General features: G+C 44.8%; 1 pseudogene across 1 annotated transcript in view; it reads right to left on the bottom strand.

The window, feature by feature from the left end:
• Window positions 1-17,194, bottom strand: part of LOC146871804 (PAT complex subunit CCDC47-like) — a 319,820-nt pseudogene that overhangs the window by 206,677 nt on the left and 95,949 nt on the right. The window lies entirely within an intron of this gene.

Raw genomic sequence — 17,194 nt, 5'->3', positions numbered from 1 at the left:
TTTGCAATGTACAATCGAACGTTAGTCAACTTATTGGTTGTAAGGAAAATGTTGAAGGTTAATGGAAGGCAATTACATTAAGACTGCTCTGAAGGTAACCCCACAAGCAGTAACAGATGAGTCACATGACAATAATGTCCTCGGGAAATATCAAGGCACTAATGCAACGCCATGTGCTTTGATCTCCCGAGAGATTACAGTTAACTAACAGGAACATTAACAAACTTTATCGATCAATGTCAGTCTACTAGTCATCACGTAAGCCCTACAACAGAAAAGCTAGTAGAACAATTCATAACCCCATAACTGCTGGATCTTTACCCAGTAGCAGGTCCTCCGCAATGGCAGAGGAGCGTCGCCCCACTGGCTCAGAGCCAGCAGTAGAAAAGTAAAACAATATTTTATTATTCTTTTATTTTTCAACGGCTAGTTGAGCTAGCGTGTGTAGGGCGGGGCGGGGCCTTGGCAGATGGGGCGGAGTGATGTGCACTTCTAGCTATGCATTTCAGTTTGCCTGGCTGTGTTAGGTCAGCCACAAAGACTGGCGCAGTTGGGTTTCTCCAACCCAGCTGTATTGCACAGCCAGGTAGGAGAAACAGCACAGACTCCCTGTGCCTGAGTGAGCGTTAAACAAGCCCGCTCAGGAAAATCCCTGCACTGCTCTCATGCAGCATACGAGCAGTGCGTGAATTGCACAGGGAGTCTCTGATGCCCAAAGTGCAGAAAAACACTGCTGTTTTTGTTGCGGCCCTTTTCCACAGCCGTACACAAGCCACAGTGCCATTCAGCACATTCTGACTGTCATGTGGGCGGTCCTATTGTAATACGGCGGATGGGACCTCCGACTCCTTGCGATGGCAGTCGATTGTCCGACCGACCACCATCGTTAAAAGCCCCAAAATTCCGAATTCAGCAAGGGGTCATATGTGTAGGTTCCCCAAGGTTTTCCCACTGTTGAAATAAAGAAATATTTAAAATAAGTAGGACAAAATCAGCCATTTGTGATAACGTTTTCATCTGTAACGTCTTTGTCACAATTACCAATAAAAAAAAGAAATAATAAAAAAACACTATACCATTACGTTCGATAGACCCTTCTGGGTGCCAGGATAGATAGGGTTTGTAGGTTCTTCAAGAATCCAAGGTACCCAGAAGCAACAACTGGGCTGCACCATACAATGTTTTTCATTGTGTACCAATTATAGACCAACTTATGGTAAAATATGGATAGTGAAAAATGGGTATCAAGGAAACATACGTATTTCTGAAATGAGCACAAGCTAAAGAATTTGAGCAGTGGTTATTTGTTCATCTCTGATTTTGTGGGCCCCTGTAGTAGCGTATGATTAAGAGGGTAATTTTCGAATTGTCTTTTTTCTTACAAACTGGCTTACATTTGGAAGGCATTTTATCAATTGTCCATACTTTGCAATGTCATCCGGAGGCGATGGCTTCGACAGATGTGTGACAATCCCCTCCTTTGGGAAACCAGTCTCGACGTCCTGCCGCTGATTCTCCATATACTCAGGCCCCTTGGTTTCCTCAAACATACCCATGGACTCAGGCTCATGTTTCTCGAAGAAGAATACTTGTTCTTACTCCTCTTTCTGTGGCTCTGGGGTCATAGGAGGTTCGAGTTCTTCAATGTCCTTGTCAATTTGTTGCTTTTCTGTCAAAATTTTCGACAGAATTTGAAATTCTCAAAGGGATTCATCGAAGTCTTAATTGTTTTGTAATATCACAAACATTTCGGCCTCAAGGCACCTCTTCTTTCACTCTATTTTGGTGTCTATTTCCTTTCCATCATCAAAAATTCTTTCTTCAGTTTATCGCTTAACCCTATTTTGGCACCTCTCGATTTTGTTCATCTTTCAACGTCGACACATCCCGATTTTGATCATTTTTCGATGTCATTGTCTTTTCTGCAGTGCGCCCACTTGGGGTGTCCTTGCTGTGGGACCAGAGGGGTTCTTTTGACCTCAGCTTGCCTTCGGTCAGTGAGATTTTCGATGCAGAGACAGTCCTTTGTGATTTTGAGTGATCGAGACTCTCCCCATTGAGTTTTTTTGGTGTTACCTGGGCTACCTTCTCCTTGTGTTTATTTGGCATCCGAGCCTTCCCACTTGGTGATGTAATCTTCCTCCTCGCGTCGCGTGAGGACCCCAGGTCTCTCAGCATTAGTTTGCTTGCCTTGGTTTTTCTGTTGCCTTTAAAATCTTCGGCTTGAAGTCTGCGAAGACTTCACAGTCTTCGTTCTTGTGGTCTAGCAGAAGACAAAGTTTGTACAATTGTGAGAAGGTGCCCTCTTTCTTGCATGGTATGTCCCCACTTTTTGATGAATTGCTGATGTGCTTTGACTGAGTGTGCCCTGGGCTCCTGCCAATCAGGTACCCAGGGCCTGTGTTCTTTCCCTAAAACTGCATTGAAGCCTAAACCCAATTGGCATCTCTGGCCACATGTCAGCCCCTAGTAAATGGTACCATAGGTGACCAGAGAAGGCCCCTAAGGGCTGCAGCACTTATTGTGCCACCCTTAGAGGCCCTGTACCCTGACACACACACACACACTGCCTTTGCAGACTGAGTGTCTTGGTGCAGAACAAAACAAAGACTCGACATGGCACACATCCCTGTGTGCCATGCCCACAAACCACTGCCCTGGCATACATCAGTCACCCCTCTAGCTGGGTGCCCTATGCCAGTGGTGAGGGTACAGGTGCATGAGCCCTGTATCCCTATAGTACCCAGGTCCATTCCTGGGCCCTGTAAGTGCAGTGCTGCCATTAAGAGTATATGGTGCTGGGAGGTTGTCGTCACGAGCTCCATAGCACCATAATGGATACACTGAAGACTGGGAAGTTTGGTATCAAACTTCTCAGCACATTAAACCCACACAGATGCCAGTGTGGGATTTAATGTAAAATGCACCACAGAGGGCATCTTAGAGATGCCCCCTAAAACACGACCAACTACCAGTGACCTGACTGAGTGGCTGCGCAGGCTGCCACCACCAGACATGTTTCTGGACCCCTGGGTCGAGAGCCTGCTGCTCTCGGGGGCCTGAAACAATGCACATCCTGGGACGAGGTGCCAAGCCTCCTCCCCCAGGATGGGCAGGGTTCACGAAGGAGAAGCTTCAAAGGCATGCCGCCTTTGTGAGCCTCTCCAGACCATTTGCTGCTATCAGCAACTGGTCCCCACTGGTTCTACCCCCTACTTTGGGTGGGAGAACCGGCGGAAAAAACAAGTGAGGAAGAGAGGTGTGCCCACCTCTGCCAACTCCACCCCTAAGGTGGGGCAGGCGAGGTGAAGCACAACCTCGAGTCTTCGCCATCTTGAGGATGGTGGGGACCCAGTCAACCAGGGACAGGCTCCAGCCCCCCTCCCACTGGAAAGTGGCAGAATAGGGGGTGTACCCACCCCAGGGAAAGGGACCCATTGGTCCCTGCCCCTTACCTACCTGTAACGCCCCTAAATTTAGTATTTAGGGGCACCCTGAACCTTCCTTCCTCAGATCCAGCAACCACAAGAAAAAGAAGAGAAGAAGGACGAGAAGCTGTGCAGAGCTAACAAGAGGACGATGCCCACTGACTTGGCTCCAGCCCTACCAGCCTGTCTCCCCTCGAACCTGCTCCTGCAAAACCCTGGTGTGTCCAGCGGACAGCAACCTCAAAAACCCCGGAGGACCCGCCTGCCTTCACTTTCCAAGCTGTTTCTCCCGTGAACACCGGACGTGTTTGAACTGCAGCTTCTGGTGCCAGCCAGGAACCGCGAATCCCGCACACTCCACACCTGCCGAATCTAGCCCGAGCTCGAGTGGACAAATACCACGAGGAGGTCCCCCCGGCGATTCTCACCCGAGATCTGGCGACCCCTGACCTGCCTCAAGCCTCCTGATGACGCCTGCAGCCTCAATCCAGAGGACCCCCCCCTACCGCGACCAGAGCGGGTAAGAAAATCCGACGTCCCAAGGCACCCCTGCACCCAACGCCCCATGGCCTTGTGTGCCCAACCCAGCAGTGCCTAACCAACCCTCTACATCCCAACTTACCCCTCTAAGTGGTGGTCACTCCTGGAAGATCCTCGTCCCCGAGCCTGCAGTGTTTCTTTGTCCCGGAGAATCTCCATTGAAATCAACAGGGCACCCGACCTCAAAACAGCACCCTGCACCCCAACTTGGCCTGAGATTAACCCTAGGAGCTTTGCTCCCACAACCCTGTGGCCTGCTTGCCAGCAGCCACCAACCAGAGTCCCCCTATCCTCCAAAGGATAACATTGGGCCTCAACACACTGCACCCGGCTGCCCTAGTGCCACTGGGGGTGCAACAACAGGGCATCACTGACCCTGGGAGACCCCTGAGTCTTACCCCAGAAGCCTAACTCAAAAGACCGATTACCTACCTGGAAACCGATAACCTCTTTTTCCTCATAGAATAAAATTGACACTTTTTTTCTCCCAAAAGGTAACAACTTACCTGCTAAGTGAATTTCCTTCCATAGGACAACATTGGTGATTCTATGTGAAAATGTTTCTAAGTGTCAACTTTTGAAATGCAATAATTTTCTTTAAAAATCGTACTTCTAACTAAAACGCATTTACTCACCTGTTTTCAGGTAATGTCCCAAGGCTGAATGTAGGATCCAGTCCTGTGTTAGTAAAGGTAATCTGAAAAGTAATTAACTGCATTTTACTTAAAAAGCCTATTCATTCGAATGTACCGTACCTGCAATGTGTGGCAAACTGCTTACTTAAACTGTAACCAAAATCAGTACAAGTTATACTGCAATTTTGAACTGTGTTCATGCAAGTAATTTACTACTGCAAAGTATTTATAAGCTTACCTGTACCAGGCTTGCTTGGTTCTAGAAATAAAACAACAGTATATATTTTATACAACAATTGACCTAGAGTGCAGTTCTTGAGTGTGTGAATTCATTTGCTGACTGAGTGTGTACATCAAATGCTTTACACTGTCCTCTGATACTGCCTTACTGCTCAACCAAGCTACCACTTTAGAGAGTAAGGTTCTATCTAACTTTAACCTCTGCCCAACCTCTGGAGACCCTTAGACTCTATACACACTGTACCTCACTTTGGTGCAGTACATGTAGAGCCAGTTTCTTACAATTGATGTTTTTTTTGTGTGCGAATTTATGGTGGCACTTAGGGCAGAACTTGAATGGTGTCTTCTCCGTATCATGCAGATCAGGTCCCTGCCCCCCCCCCCCCACCTTCGTGTGGCAATTCTCAAGTTCACAATAGATTTGTGTAAATCAATGAATTGATATTTGGTACCTCTTTTCAGCGGTATTCGCCAGTATTGCCCCAAACATTCACCCAACTACTACTTTTCATGAATTGGAGAACCTTCAGCTATGCTTCCGACCAAACAGCAGTAATAAAAGAATCTGAAGATGGCAACCACGCAGAGGAGCTTCCGGGGAGGCCATATGACGTCAGAGGAGGCTGGATTAGACACCAAATGGTGAGACAGTCAACGCCACCCCCAAACAAAAAAAAAAAAAGAAAAAAGAGAAGAACTGCTACTATCACAGTGGAGAATTCCAGACCCAACCACTAAATGATGGAATAATGCACAGCATGTGAATCCAGAAAAGATTCACTCTACAAAAAGGAGGAATCCTACACAATTGTCCTTATTTATTGGTACCATCACATTACTTTCACTTTTCTGTCCTTAGTTCGATACAGAAATCCAATATAATTCCTGAGTACCAATACATTTGTCCATCAGTTTAATCTTTAGATATGGATGCAGTCGGGTCTCATTTTTTATAGTCCGTCAGGTGTGGTCTGTACTCCAGTTACAGGGATGTGTCTCCTTCCTCTGTGATTTTAGGATTCTTTGCACCTCCTGTCTTGATTTTACAACCACTTCCTTGTTTTTCTATTTGAACTTTATGCTAGGGGGAAAATACATTGATTATCTCACGCACTTTGCGTTTAGCATCTTCTCGACTAATCTGTAGAATCTCCATTTCACTATAGTTTATAGACCTACTTCCTGAAATATTATCCCCATGGTGTCCCCACAGAAATACATCTTTGTTACTGGTCAGTACGACTCTTACATTCCCACCACGCGGTCCCCTCGTTTCGTGAGGTGTCAATGCTTTCCTATAGCTAGTTTGTTTGCGGCAGCTATTGACACCAATCTGTTTACTGTTTCATAGAGTGTATCTCAAGTCCGATCTGTGCCTTTTAAGTGCTGAAATCTGTAAATCTGCCACTTGTTGCATTCCCTTTGGATCTGACCCACCTGCCCATTTCCTTATGACTATGGTCCTCTCGCGCACCAGGGAGTGGCAGGCCAGAGCTGCTGCTCCACAGCAATCTTAGCTCTGACTCCTTCAGATATATTTATAACATTATTAGATCTTTCAAATACTTCAGCCTGTACTAGCTCGAAATGGCAGTGCCCCATGTACCTGCCAAGCAGACATATGATGTCACATGTGCCACCTTCGACCAGTCAAAAATTTTTGCATTCTGAGACTTACAGTTTTGATCTCAGCACTTAAGTATATGATTAAGCATGGAAAGTACTGTTGGTTATTTAAAATCTCTTGTTGCTCTTTTATTGAATTACACATTGTTTTAAAAACACAGATGGCCAAACAAACTTATGCTAAATGTATTATTTTTACATAATAAATGTAGCACAATGTATTTCATTTCTGTGCTTTATGAAATATTTTGAGCATAACAATTGTTTTCATGTCTAGGTTCATATTTTGGCTTTAAGAACCAAGCAGACCAACGCTCGCCAGAAGCTTGGCCCTCCCTAGGATTATTTTGGCTTGCCCACCTCAATAAAGGACATTTGGTGTACACATGTTGTTGGAGGGATTCTGCAGAAAATGCAATAATTAAATGGCCATTTGTGGCATAATGAACCTTTAGAAGGCAAGACTAGAATTGTTTAGACATTATGAACTGCGGCACTTAGAAAAAAATAGGTGGCAAACACTTACTTAATTAGGGGAATGCCTGGAAAGATTATAGTTCTGTTAGATGATATAGTCTCAGAACATACATCCATCTTACTTTCCACTGTTAAGGTGTGCTGGATATTGGTACCCGAGACCAGAAAAACGACTGGAAAGGAGAACTGGAGAATAGTTGGGTCCACTTGTAGGGTACCTATCAAAATGACACGTGGCATCTTAAAACATTAGTCAAGGTTGCAAATGTTATTGTGTCTCACCCTGATTTGAGATGAACACTGGCATAATGCAGAGTCTAAAAACTAGGTAGAGGGAAAAGTACACCATTGTCTTCTTTATACTGTATGCATGATGAGACACCGCACAACATAAAACAAGCATTGGCATAGCCAATAGGTCTCGCCTTTGGGACCTGATTAGTATTTAGTTATGCAGCACAATATCCTTACTGCAACAACATTAACTGTTGCATGGCTAAACACTTATAAGGTCCCAAAGGCGAGACCTATTGGCAATGCCAATGCTTGTTATCCTTTTGAATGATTGCTGATGGATCAGGTGGGCATACATTGATCAAAGGTTTCTGGTGAGAGTGTAATGTGGAGCCACTTAATGCAGGTATTCTGGGCTTTGCTCCATTAAAGTTAGTTGCAGCTGGCACGGATCGGGGGTGGGGGGGTAAAAAAAAGAAGAAAATAAGCTTATCTGTTTGCCCCGTCCTCCTATTCTCTCCTCTGTTCTCTCTTTATGCAGGAACAGGGAAGGAGGAAGCACCCGGCTCCCCCATAGCCAATCACAGAGCTGCAATGCAGCGTTGACTGGTCTGAGCACCATGGTTCGGCTCTCAGCCAGGGACTGGGGGCATGGGCATGTTCTCCACGCAGGCTGTAATGCAATCTGCTTGGAGAACATGCAAATTGTGCATGAATGTTTGACTGGCCCGAGACGGCTGGCCAAGCATTCATGCGCACTTGGAATGGGCAGACCACTCCTACCCTGCTCTGCTTTGAGAGCAGAGCAACCGCGCACGCCCGCAATCAGAGCTGCCGCAGCAGGGAAACATAAAATGATAATAACAACCCGTTATTATCATTTTATGTTTCCTTTATTTACACTGCTAAAAAGGATTGGGGGTGACTCTCCTGATTAAAGTTTATGGATGGTGCTGACTAAATAAATAAATAAACACACACACACACACACACACTTTAACCTTTTTTTCATTAATTTCTAAGGTTTTTAATTTTTATAAAACATTTTTTTTATCACACCTAACTATAATGTTACTTAAACCTTTGTTTTTTTCAGTGGATTTTTTTTTTTAGCATAAATTAATATTTAATTACCACACACAAATGCCTTTGGCCGTGCGTGGCAGTGAGGTGGGCTGCAGGGCCTGGTCTTTAGCAAGGCCTTGCACCTAACCCCCCACATTTAGCCAACCCCATGCTGCACAAAGCCTTTGACTGTGTGCAGTGAAGGGCTGACCACATGCAGGCCTGGCCTGTGGCTAACCCCCGTAAAAATAGTAAACTCCATACTGCCAAGGACCTTCAGTCGTGCACGGTGGGGGTATGCCACAGGGCCTGGCATGTGGGCAGGTCCTGTGACCAACTCTTTCCCCCCCCCCCCCCCCCCCCCCCCCAGGCAGCCAATCCCACAATGCTCACAGCCTTTGGCCATGCATGGTCGGGGGTTGGCTATAGGGCCAGGCACGGAGGACCCCCAAAACCCAGTGCCTTTTTTTTATATTAAACAGGAGGTGGGCTGCGCGGTCCCCCTCCCAAAGCCTCTTTATGCTAGAGGACCCCCTTTTCCAGGGGTCGTACATATAAGTTAAAAGGTGAGGGGACTGCATGGAGCCCTTCCCCGAGTTTTTGTAGGCCCTGGGGACCCCATCCCCTAGGGCCTTAAATATATGTTAAAAGTGGAGGGGTGCCCACACGGCCCTTCTCCATGAGCCTTGTAAAACCCTGGGGACTCCACTCGCCACGGGGCACCGCGCAGCCCTCTCCCCAAACTGTTATCAGCCCTGTGGCCTCCAATCCCCGCGGCCACTAATTTAATTAAAGAGGAGTGGGGCCTCATGGCCCCCCTCCTTGAGCCTTGTTTGGCCCAGGGGGACTACTTCCCCAACGGTCATTTCTAAAATTAAAGGGGAGGGTTGCCTCACAGACCCCCTCCATGAGCCATTATCAGCCAGGGACCCCATTATTTATAAAACGGGAAGGGGGGCCATGCAGCCCACATCCCTGAGACTTGAAAGACCCTGGGACCCCATCACTCAGGTTTGTTTTTTAAATGAAGGCGGGGGTTGTGCGCTGCCCCCCATTCCGAGCCTGGTTAGGCCCCTGGAACCTCATTCCCCAGGTCCATTTCTCAAAATAAAGGGGAGGGGAGACTGTTTAGCCCCGCTCCCAAAGGCATTTTCGGCCCTGGGGAGCCCCATTCCCAATGTCCACTTATTCAAATAAAGGGCTGGAGGGCAGTGCAGCCCTCTCCGTGATCCTTGTAAGACCCTGGGGATCCCATCCCCCAGAGTTTAATTAAATGGGAGGGAGCTGCATTGCCCCCCTCCCTGAGCCTTGTTAGGCCTTGGAAATCCCATTCCACAGGCCCATTTATAAAAATAAAGGACAGAGTGTACTGTGCAGCCCCCTTCCCGAGCCATTATCTGCCACTAGGACCCCATTCCCTGGGGCCACTTAAATAAAAGGAAGAGGCCACATGGCCCCCCTCCCCGAGCCTTTGTCGGCCCTGGGGACCCCAGCCCCCAGGGCTGTGTATTTTTTTTAAGGGGAGGACCTCCGTACGGCCACTCTCTCCAAGGCACAGAAGGCATTTTGCTTTTTGTTTTTCTTTTTAGGCCCGAGGGGTCACTCTGTGTCCCCCCCCCCCCCCCCCCCCCCCCACCCACCCCACCCACCCATGGGGCCTAGGGGGTCAGTTATACTATTATTCTTCTTTAATTAGGACATGGGACTAAGTCCCAGAGTTCTGTAATGGCTGCCAGCGTCATTTTTTATCAAGTTGCTGGCTGCCAATCAGAGTCCTTGCTACCACAGGAGTCTGACTCCCACTGGAGCAAGATGGCCCAATGGAAATAAAGTTCCCTGGGCCAATCAGAATGTTCTATTTTTAAATTGCCGCTTCCGCAAGAGTCTCTCTAGCCTTTCACGGACCCAACCGTCGAGATATATATGATAATTCTTTACCCTTAATTTCTCAAACTACTAAATGGATTTACACCAAATAACAACAAGCATTGAAAATGCAATAGGCCTCGCCTTTAATTAAGTTAAAACCATTTGCTTTGCTAATGGTATTGTATAGCAAAGCAAATGGCTTTAACTTAATGAAAGGCGAGACCTATTGCATTTTTAATGCTTGTTTAAAGAGTGCCTCGAAACTGGTCTCTATCGGGCTCTGTTTTGTGCCCTGGCACAGGCGGTCCATTTTTTTTCCGGACTGCAGTGACAGTGCACTAGTGGAGAAGTTACGGCATGACGACATGCCAGGTGAGAGTTGTAGGGGAAGGGAAATCCTTTAAAGAGCATAATTTTCTGGATTCCCCTTCTCCCTTTGACACTCAGGAGCAGCAACATAGTCCTGGTGTCACCAGGGCTTTAAGTGGAAGCTTTTTCAATATTATATACAAGCCAAAGTTGCTGCTTATTTATCTTATACAACTAACAACTATTGACATAGCAAATAATCCTGACTTGTAGGTATGATGTTACTTGTTGTATCATATATCTGGATGCAATGATAGAAACAGCAAAATACAAGTCGGGTGGCACACTATACTAAGCACAGATTTTTAGTTTGTGTGTTTTTAAGCCACACCCTTAATTACATTGTCCACGCCCCTTTGAGAGATCCCCCAGTTTTTTCATCCCACTGAAAGCCATGGTGCTGGCTGTATGATCTCTGAGGTCAGATGTCCCAAAGGCATCACCAGGGGTTGCAAGGGCCAAGCCAGGGGTCGCAGCAGCGATGCCTGGGGACCCATGCATGAATCAATGTATGTGAGGCTGCTCCTTCAGAAATGAACAAGTGAACACTGCTTGCATCCTCCCGGAAAGTTTAAAAGCATAGTTTTATTATGTGGAAAGTTTCTCTGCAGTATTTCGTTCAGACCCCTCAACAAATTCTTCAAACATTGCAACCTGTCCTTTTCGATTCTTCGTGTGTGTTTGCGCGCGCACATGCTTTGGATCGTGTAGAAGGGGGCATTGGTTATAATGAGCTCTTCAAAGAATCAGGGGTAGGTTTGCTTAAACCTCAGACCCTAATTAAAATGAGAACCCAGACACTACCTCAGTGCCATTTGCAGATCAGAGTGCCCAGATGCCTCTACTAACCTAGGAAAGCATTACTTAGATGAGTGTGACATCCCTCCGTCATACTCTCCTCTAAAAATATGCCACGTAATCACGGTTTGTCTTGAGAGCCAGACCATTCCTATACTTAGGTCACACATGCACGGCCACGACATCTCACCACTCTGCACACGGCGTCGGCCACACCAATTTCTAGCGGCTTTATTCACATAAAATACGCCCAGTGCATTCTGGGAATCATTTGCCGGGTGATCATTACCGAAACATAGAAGACGGACAGCAAAACTAGAGCCCAATTGCATGAGTTTAGGCAAAATGTATAGCATCGAACACCCATTATTTTTCGCAGAAATTAAAATATTCTTTGGTGAGAAAATCTTTATTTCTGTCTTAAGAGTTATTATTAAGGAAAAACAGTGCAATGTTATGATTGCTAATTATTCATATATACTAGACATGTAAAGATAAGTTTTCTTGATATAATGGTTGACGGCTCAGATGCGCTCAATACGGGCGTTCGGTATCGCGCTCTATTGAAAGTTGAACAATTTTTCGTTCAACCCAAGGGCTCGGTTTTATTTACAAAGGTGGTGGCTGTTCGTGCTAGCCCTCGGTCCGTTTTCACTGTTAGGCTCTTTGAAATTATCCCTCACCTCTGAGATTGGCTGAAGCTCAGCAACCATTCAAAGGAGTTTTCGTCAGGCAAGGCAGAACAATCGAGAAAAAGCACTTCAACTTTTCCTGGAAAAGGGTGTAGTTGGTTGTTTACCTGAATATTTTTTTAGGAGTTTGCGCGGTTGATATCGGATACGTACCTGATATGAAGACCACGTTAACTTTCGAGGGGTATACATACAATAAAAGGACAGTTGGAACCCTTGTTTCTTTTAGAGCCGTCCCAGTTGGACTGGCTCGCCTGACTGGTTTCTTATCTTTATGGGGCCATGTGTTTGGCCCCATAAAGATAAGAAAACCTTTCACGGCAGCCAGTCCAACTGGGACGGCTCTAAAAGCGAAAAGTGTACGTCACAAGACGCTCCTTTCCAATGGCTGGCCACCGTTTAGCATAAACGGTGACGCCAGCCAATCGAAAGGAGGGGCGGGGCTTAAAGCCCACTAGAGAAATCTAACCAAAACATTAAATCTCGCCAGCGAGACTGCGCATGTCTGCACAGTCTTACTCCAGGCGAGACCTAAAAAGCACAATCTGTGCACCAAGATCTAGATTCCTGTCAAATTTAGTGTAACTCTGTTTAGCAGTTTTTGATATAGCCCGTCTTAAAGAAATCTAGAGAAAATGCATGGGGATTTTGCGTTTTGGAACCCCCCTTTTTTTCGGCCTCCACTTGACAGATCACCCCAAAATTTTCCAAAAAGCGCTGAGGTAGATGAACTGGTTTTTTTGGAAAGTTTTGTGAAGATTCATCAATCTGGGCAAATGTTATTAGCAAACCAAAAATAAGCTCTTCCTATAAAATTCAGACTTGACTAGAACTATCTAGTGGCGACCACCGCCATGTAATATATATACTGTGTAATTATGGTTAGGCCAGAGTTTCCATAGGAAGAGTATTTTTTTTTTACTTTCGCTAATAACTTTGTCGCTATTTGACAAATCTGTATAAAACTTTTAAAAAAATGAATTAACCTCGTTCCTTCATGGAAAGTTTTGTGTTGATCTGAGAAGCAGAGGCCACAAAAAAGGGGGTTCCAAAAAGTCTGAATTCTCTGGTTGGTTATCATAGGAAGCTTTGCTTTCTGATAAAGGAAGAATGGCTAAACAGAATCAAACCAAATTTAGCAAAAAGTTGGGACTTTATTCAGAAAGTCTGCTTTTTGTGATGTGGTGTAGTTCTGTTCTGCTGTTTTTGAAAAATTTGAGTTTAAAGAGGGGCTCAAGTTGAGCATGAAGGGGTTGAAAGTTGAATATATTTGGACTGTTGGTGTCCAGATATGCTCTGATTATTTATTTATATATATATATATTCGGCCCACTAGGGCAGTAAATGGTTTATCACAGTTTGAAACAGATCTGTTATGATTTTGATGAATAGGCTGTGTTGCGCGATCATGGTTACAAAAAATCAAGTTGTTAAAATTAAAAAAATTAAGCTGTTAAAATGTAATAATTTAATATTCATCAGTTTTGGTGTATCAATGTCAAAATACGTATTGCACTTGCATTTCTATTGTGAATAATTAATTTAACTATTGCAGAAGGTACGGCACTGGCTTGGTTAAAATGATGAATTCTGAGTTAAAACTAGAAGTCTGTCTTCACCTTTTATGTTTTGTAGTCCTCACATGACACTGCAACATTTTCAGTTAAATTGATGGAAAAACTTTATTGAAATGTTAGTGAGCAAGCCTGCTGGGCAGGCGAAACGCGTCTGACAATAACAGCTGACAATAAATCAGATTGACTGAACGACACGGCGTCGACTCTCCTTCATTGGGATTTTGTAACATATTTGGACCGAGTTTCGGAGGTCCGTAACGCCGACACGCCCTTCGTTCTGGAGGTGGTGGGTTTACCGAAGCACTAGTGGAGTTTATATATATATATATATATATATATATATATATATATATTCACTGAAAAAACCATAGGTTTCAGGGGTGTTATAGTTAGCTGGACTTTTCACTTGTACAAAACCATTGAAATTCCCCCGTTATAGTTAGTTCAGCTAACTATAACTCGCGCGCCCGCAATGCACTGCTGATTACGTCACATATTACATCACTCATGACATGGTCAGTGACATCACTCATGACATCACTGATGACATCTCAAATGACATCACTGATGACATCATCCAGTGAATGTGTGTTTTCTGAAAATTAAATATGTTTTATATATGTATATCTTAAGGTCGATGGAAGAATAAATGGGTATATAAGTGTCTAAATGGATGATTTATTTTTGAAAAATTGATTGTGTAACTGACTAAGTGTATCATAGTGAATACATGGCTTAGTGAGTAATGTTTAAATATGTAAATATCTGTATCAGTCTCTCACTTTGTGTATAAGTGGCTGCATGGGTTGGTTAGTAGCTACATGGGTGTCTATATAGGTTATTAGTTGGTTTTTTGAGTATCAGTCTGAGTGTCTGCATGGTTCGGTGGGGGTATTACGTAGTGCATAGGTGCATGAATGAGTGACTCACTCTTTGTATGTGTTGAAGACAGCATGTGTGCAGGACTGTATGGGTGGATGAGTGTGTGTATGGGTGTGTTAGTTAGTGAGTGAATGACTGTCTCAATAGTGTCTTTATGAGTAACTACATATGTTTTAAACTAGTATATGTGACTATTGGTGTATATAAGTGAGTATATGTGAGAGTGAGAGATTGAAAGAGGTCCTGTATGAATAAGTATGTGTTTCTATAAGTGATTGTTTAAAAGACTAAGTATGTGTAAGTTTCCGTAGAAGTAAGTGTGGTGGTGTGTGTATAACTGTATATGCAAGTAAATGTATGTTTGATTCTTTATTAGCATGAGTGACTGTGTGTGAGTAACTCTATGGATGAGTGGCATTGTGTAACAGGATGTATAGGTGTATGAGTACATATGATGAGTGAGTACATATATGAGTGACTGTATAGGACTGTTGGTGAATGAGTGGATGTGTATATGGATCTTAGAATTACTGAAGAGGTTGTTGTAACTGGTATTGGTATGTCCATTGTTTTGAAAAGTTTAGTCTCTATTTTTGTATGTGTGTATCAAAGGTTATATTAGGGTGAGAGGAGGTCTGACACTCTATCACAAGGATGATGTCATGAGTGATGTCATTTGAGATGTCATGAGTGATGTCACTGACCATGTCATGAGTGATGTAATATGTGACGTAATCAGCAGTGCATTGCGGGCGCGCGAGTTATAGTTAGCTGAACTAACTATAACGGGGGAATTTCAATGGTTTTGTACAAGTGAAAAGTCCAGCTAACTATAACACCCCTGAAACCTATGGTTTTTTCAGTGAATTTCTGAGGTTTTTTAAATGCTAATTCCTAACTATAACGTGCCTGAAACCTATGTTTTTTTTCTGTGAATTTCAAAGGTTTTTTAAATGCAAATTTCTAACTATGCCTACAGAGATAGGACATGTGAAGAAAGAATAAAAAATGCACAGGAAGAAAAAAAGGAAGTGCAGAAAGAAGCAACAGAAGTCCTCAAAGACGAAGAAAAGTGCAGGAAGAAGGATAACGTGCAGAAAGAACAAAAAGAAGAGCAGAAAGAAGCCTTGTTGCAAAATCATCTTGTACCCTCAACTTTTTCAGACGGATACTGGTGGTAACTGAGTCTGACTAAACAGTCCTAGAGCCAGTGCTATGTTAAAAGACACATAGAATACAGTGAAAACACCTACATACACTAGGGAACATTATGCGTTGGGGTCCCCCTGTGATTAGCATGACCTCCTCTGTAAGCCCCTAGTATATAATAGGGCAGGGGGATTAAAACTACCTCTTAAAACAGGCCACAGGGCGTTTTTGCACACGTTAACTCAGGCCCTGTCCCCTCCCTTCACCACTGTGTAAACACGCCCTGTGTCCGTTTTTAGTTGGGAGATTAAGTTCATTTGAATCCTGAGGGTCCCTAGGGTCCAACTAGCCCACTAGGTACCGCCAGTAAGTGCCACAGAGCTGCGTTGCAGAGAGGTGTAAAAAGTGGCACGGCCTCAGAACACCTCTCTGCAATGCAGCTCAGTGGCGCTTACTGGAAGCACTTGGTGGGCTAGTTAGCCCCCAGGGGCCCTCAGTATTGAAGGAAAATTATATCCCCAATTTAAAACGTGCCATAGTGCGTGTTTGCACACGTCACCTCAGGCCCCGTCCCCTCCCTTCACCACTGTGTAAACACGCCCTGTGGCTGTTCTAAGTTGAGAGATTAAGTCCCCTTGAATCCTAAGGGTTCCTAGGGTCAAACTAGACCACTAGGTACCTCCAGTAAGCGCCACAGAGCTGCGTTGCAGAGAGGTGTAAAAAGGGGCTTGGCCTCAGAACACCTGTCTGCAGCGCAGCTCCCTGGCGCATACTGGAGATGCCTGTTGGGCTAGTTGGCCCTCAGGGACCCTCAGTATTGAAGAGGAATTAATTCCCCAACTTACAACTCGCCAGGGGGCGCGTTTGCAGAGTGCTGCAAGGAGGGGGCGTGGCCTCCGGCACGATGCTAGTCTTTTATTTATTTTAATTTTTTAAGAAGGGGGGGGCTGTGTGGTTCCCCTTCTTATTCTAATTTATTGGCCCTGATGACCCCATCGCCCAGGGCCTGTCTCCTAATTATATTTTTTTGACCCCAATCCCCAGGGCCGGCCACTGTTTCTTATTATTTTTAAAAAACATTTATTTATAGACACACCTAGGACATGCTGGACAAACCGTACGTACCTATCACCATGACGGTTTGCGTGATATTCATTAAAAGGCGACTATGCATACAATGAATCCATGTGGAATGTATTTACACCTCTAGTGAAGCTCTGACATGTCTGATGCCCTACCGTGCCTAATCCCGGTAGACACCCTTGTCGTTTATTTATACAAACATGGGTAGCTATTGACGGGCACATTTAATTCGCATGCACACCAAGCCATTCAAAGGGGATTCGACAAAAATTCGACCAAAACTATGCAAGAAACCCCCCCCCTCACGGTTAATAAAACACATCCATTGCCGGATGTGTAATACTTTTTATTTTACTCTCTGGAAAGGGGACGAACATCACTTGAGAGTCACAGCGCGCTCCTGGCAGAGCCCAATGCTGTGTTACACCCACCATTGCCTGCTGAGTGCCACACACCTCTGTGTTGTATTCCACTAGCTAGTGCATATGCTATGACACTCTCTAGCCCATGTGCACTGTAACACCACCCCT

This window comes from Triturus cristatus, chromosome 1_1, assembly GCF_964204655.1.
Source record: "Triturus cristatus chromosome 1_1, aTriCri1.1, whole genome shotgun sequence".
Lineage (NCBI taxonomy): Eukaryota > Metazoa > Chordata > Amphibia > Caudata > Salamandridae > Triturus > Triturus cristatus.
The sequence above is the reverse complement of the archived record's forward strand: the minus strand, read 5'-3'. Positions and strand labels throughout refer to the sequence as shown.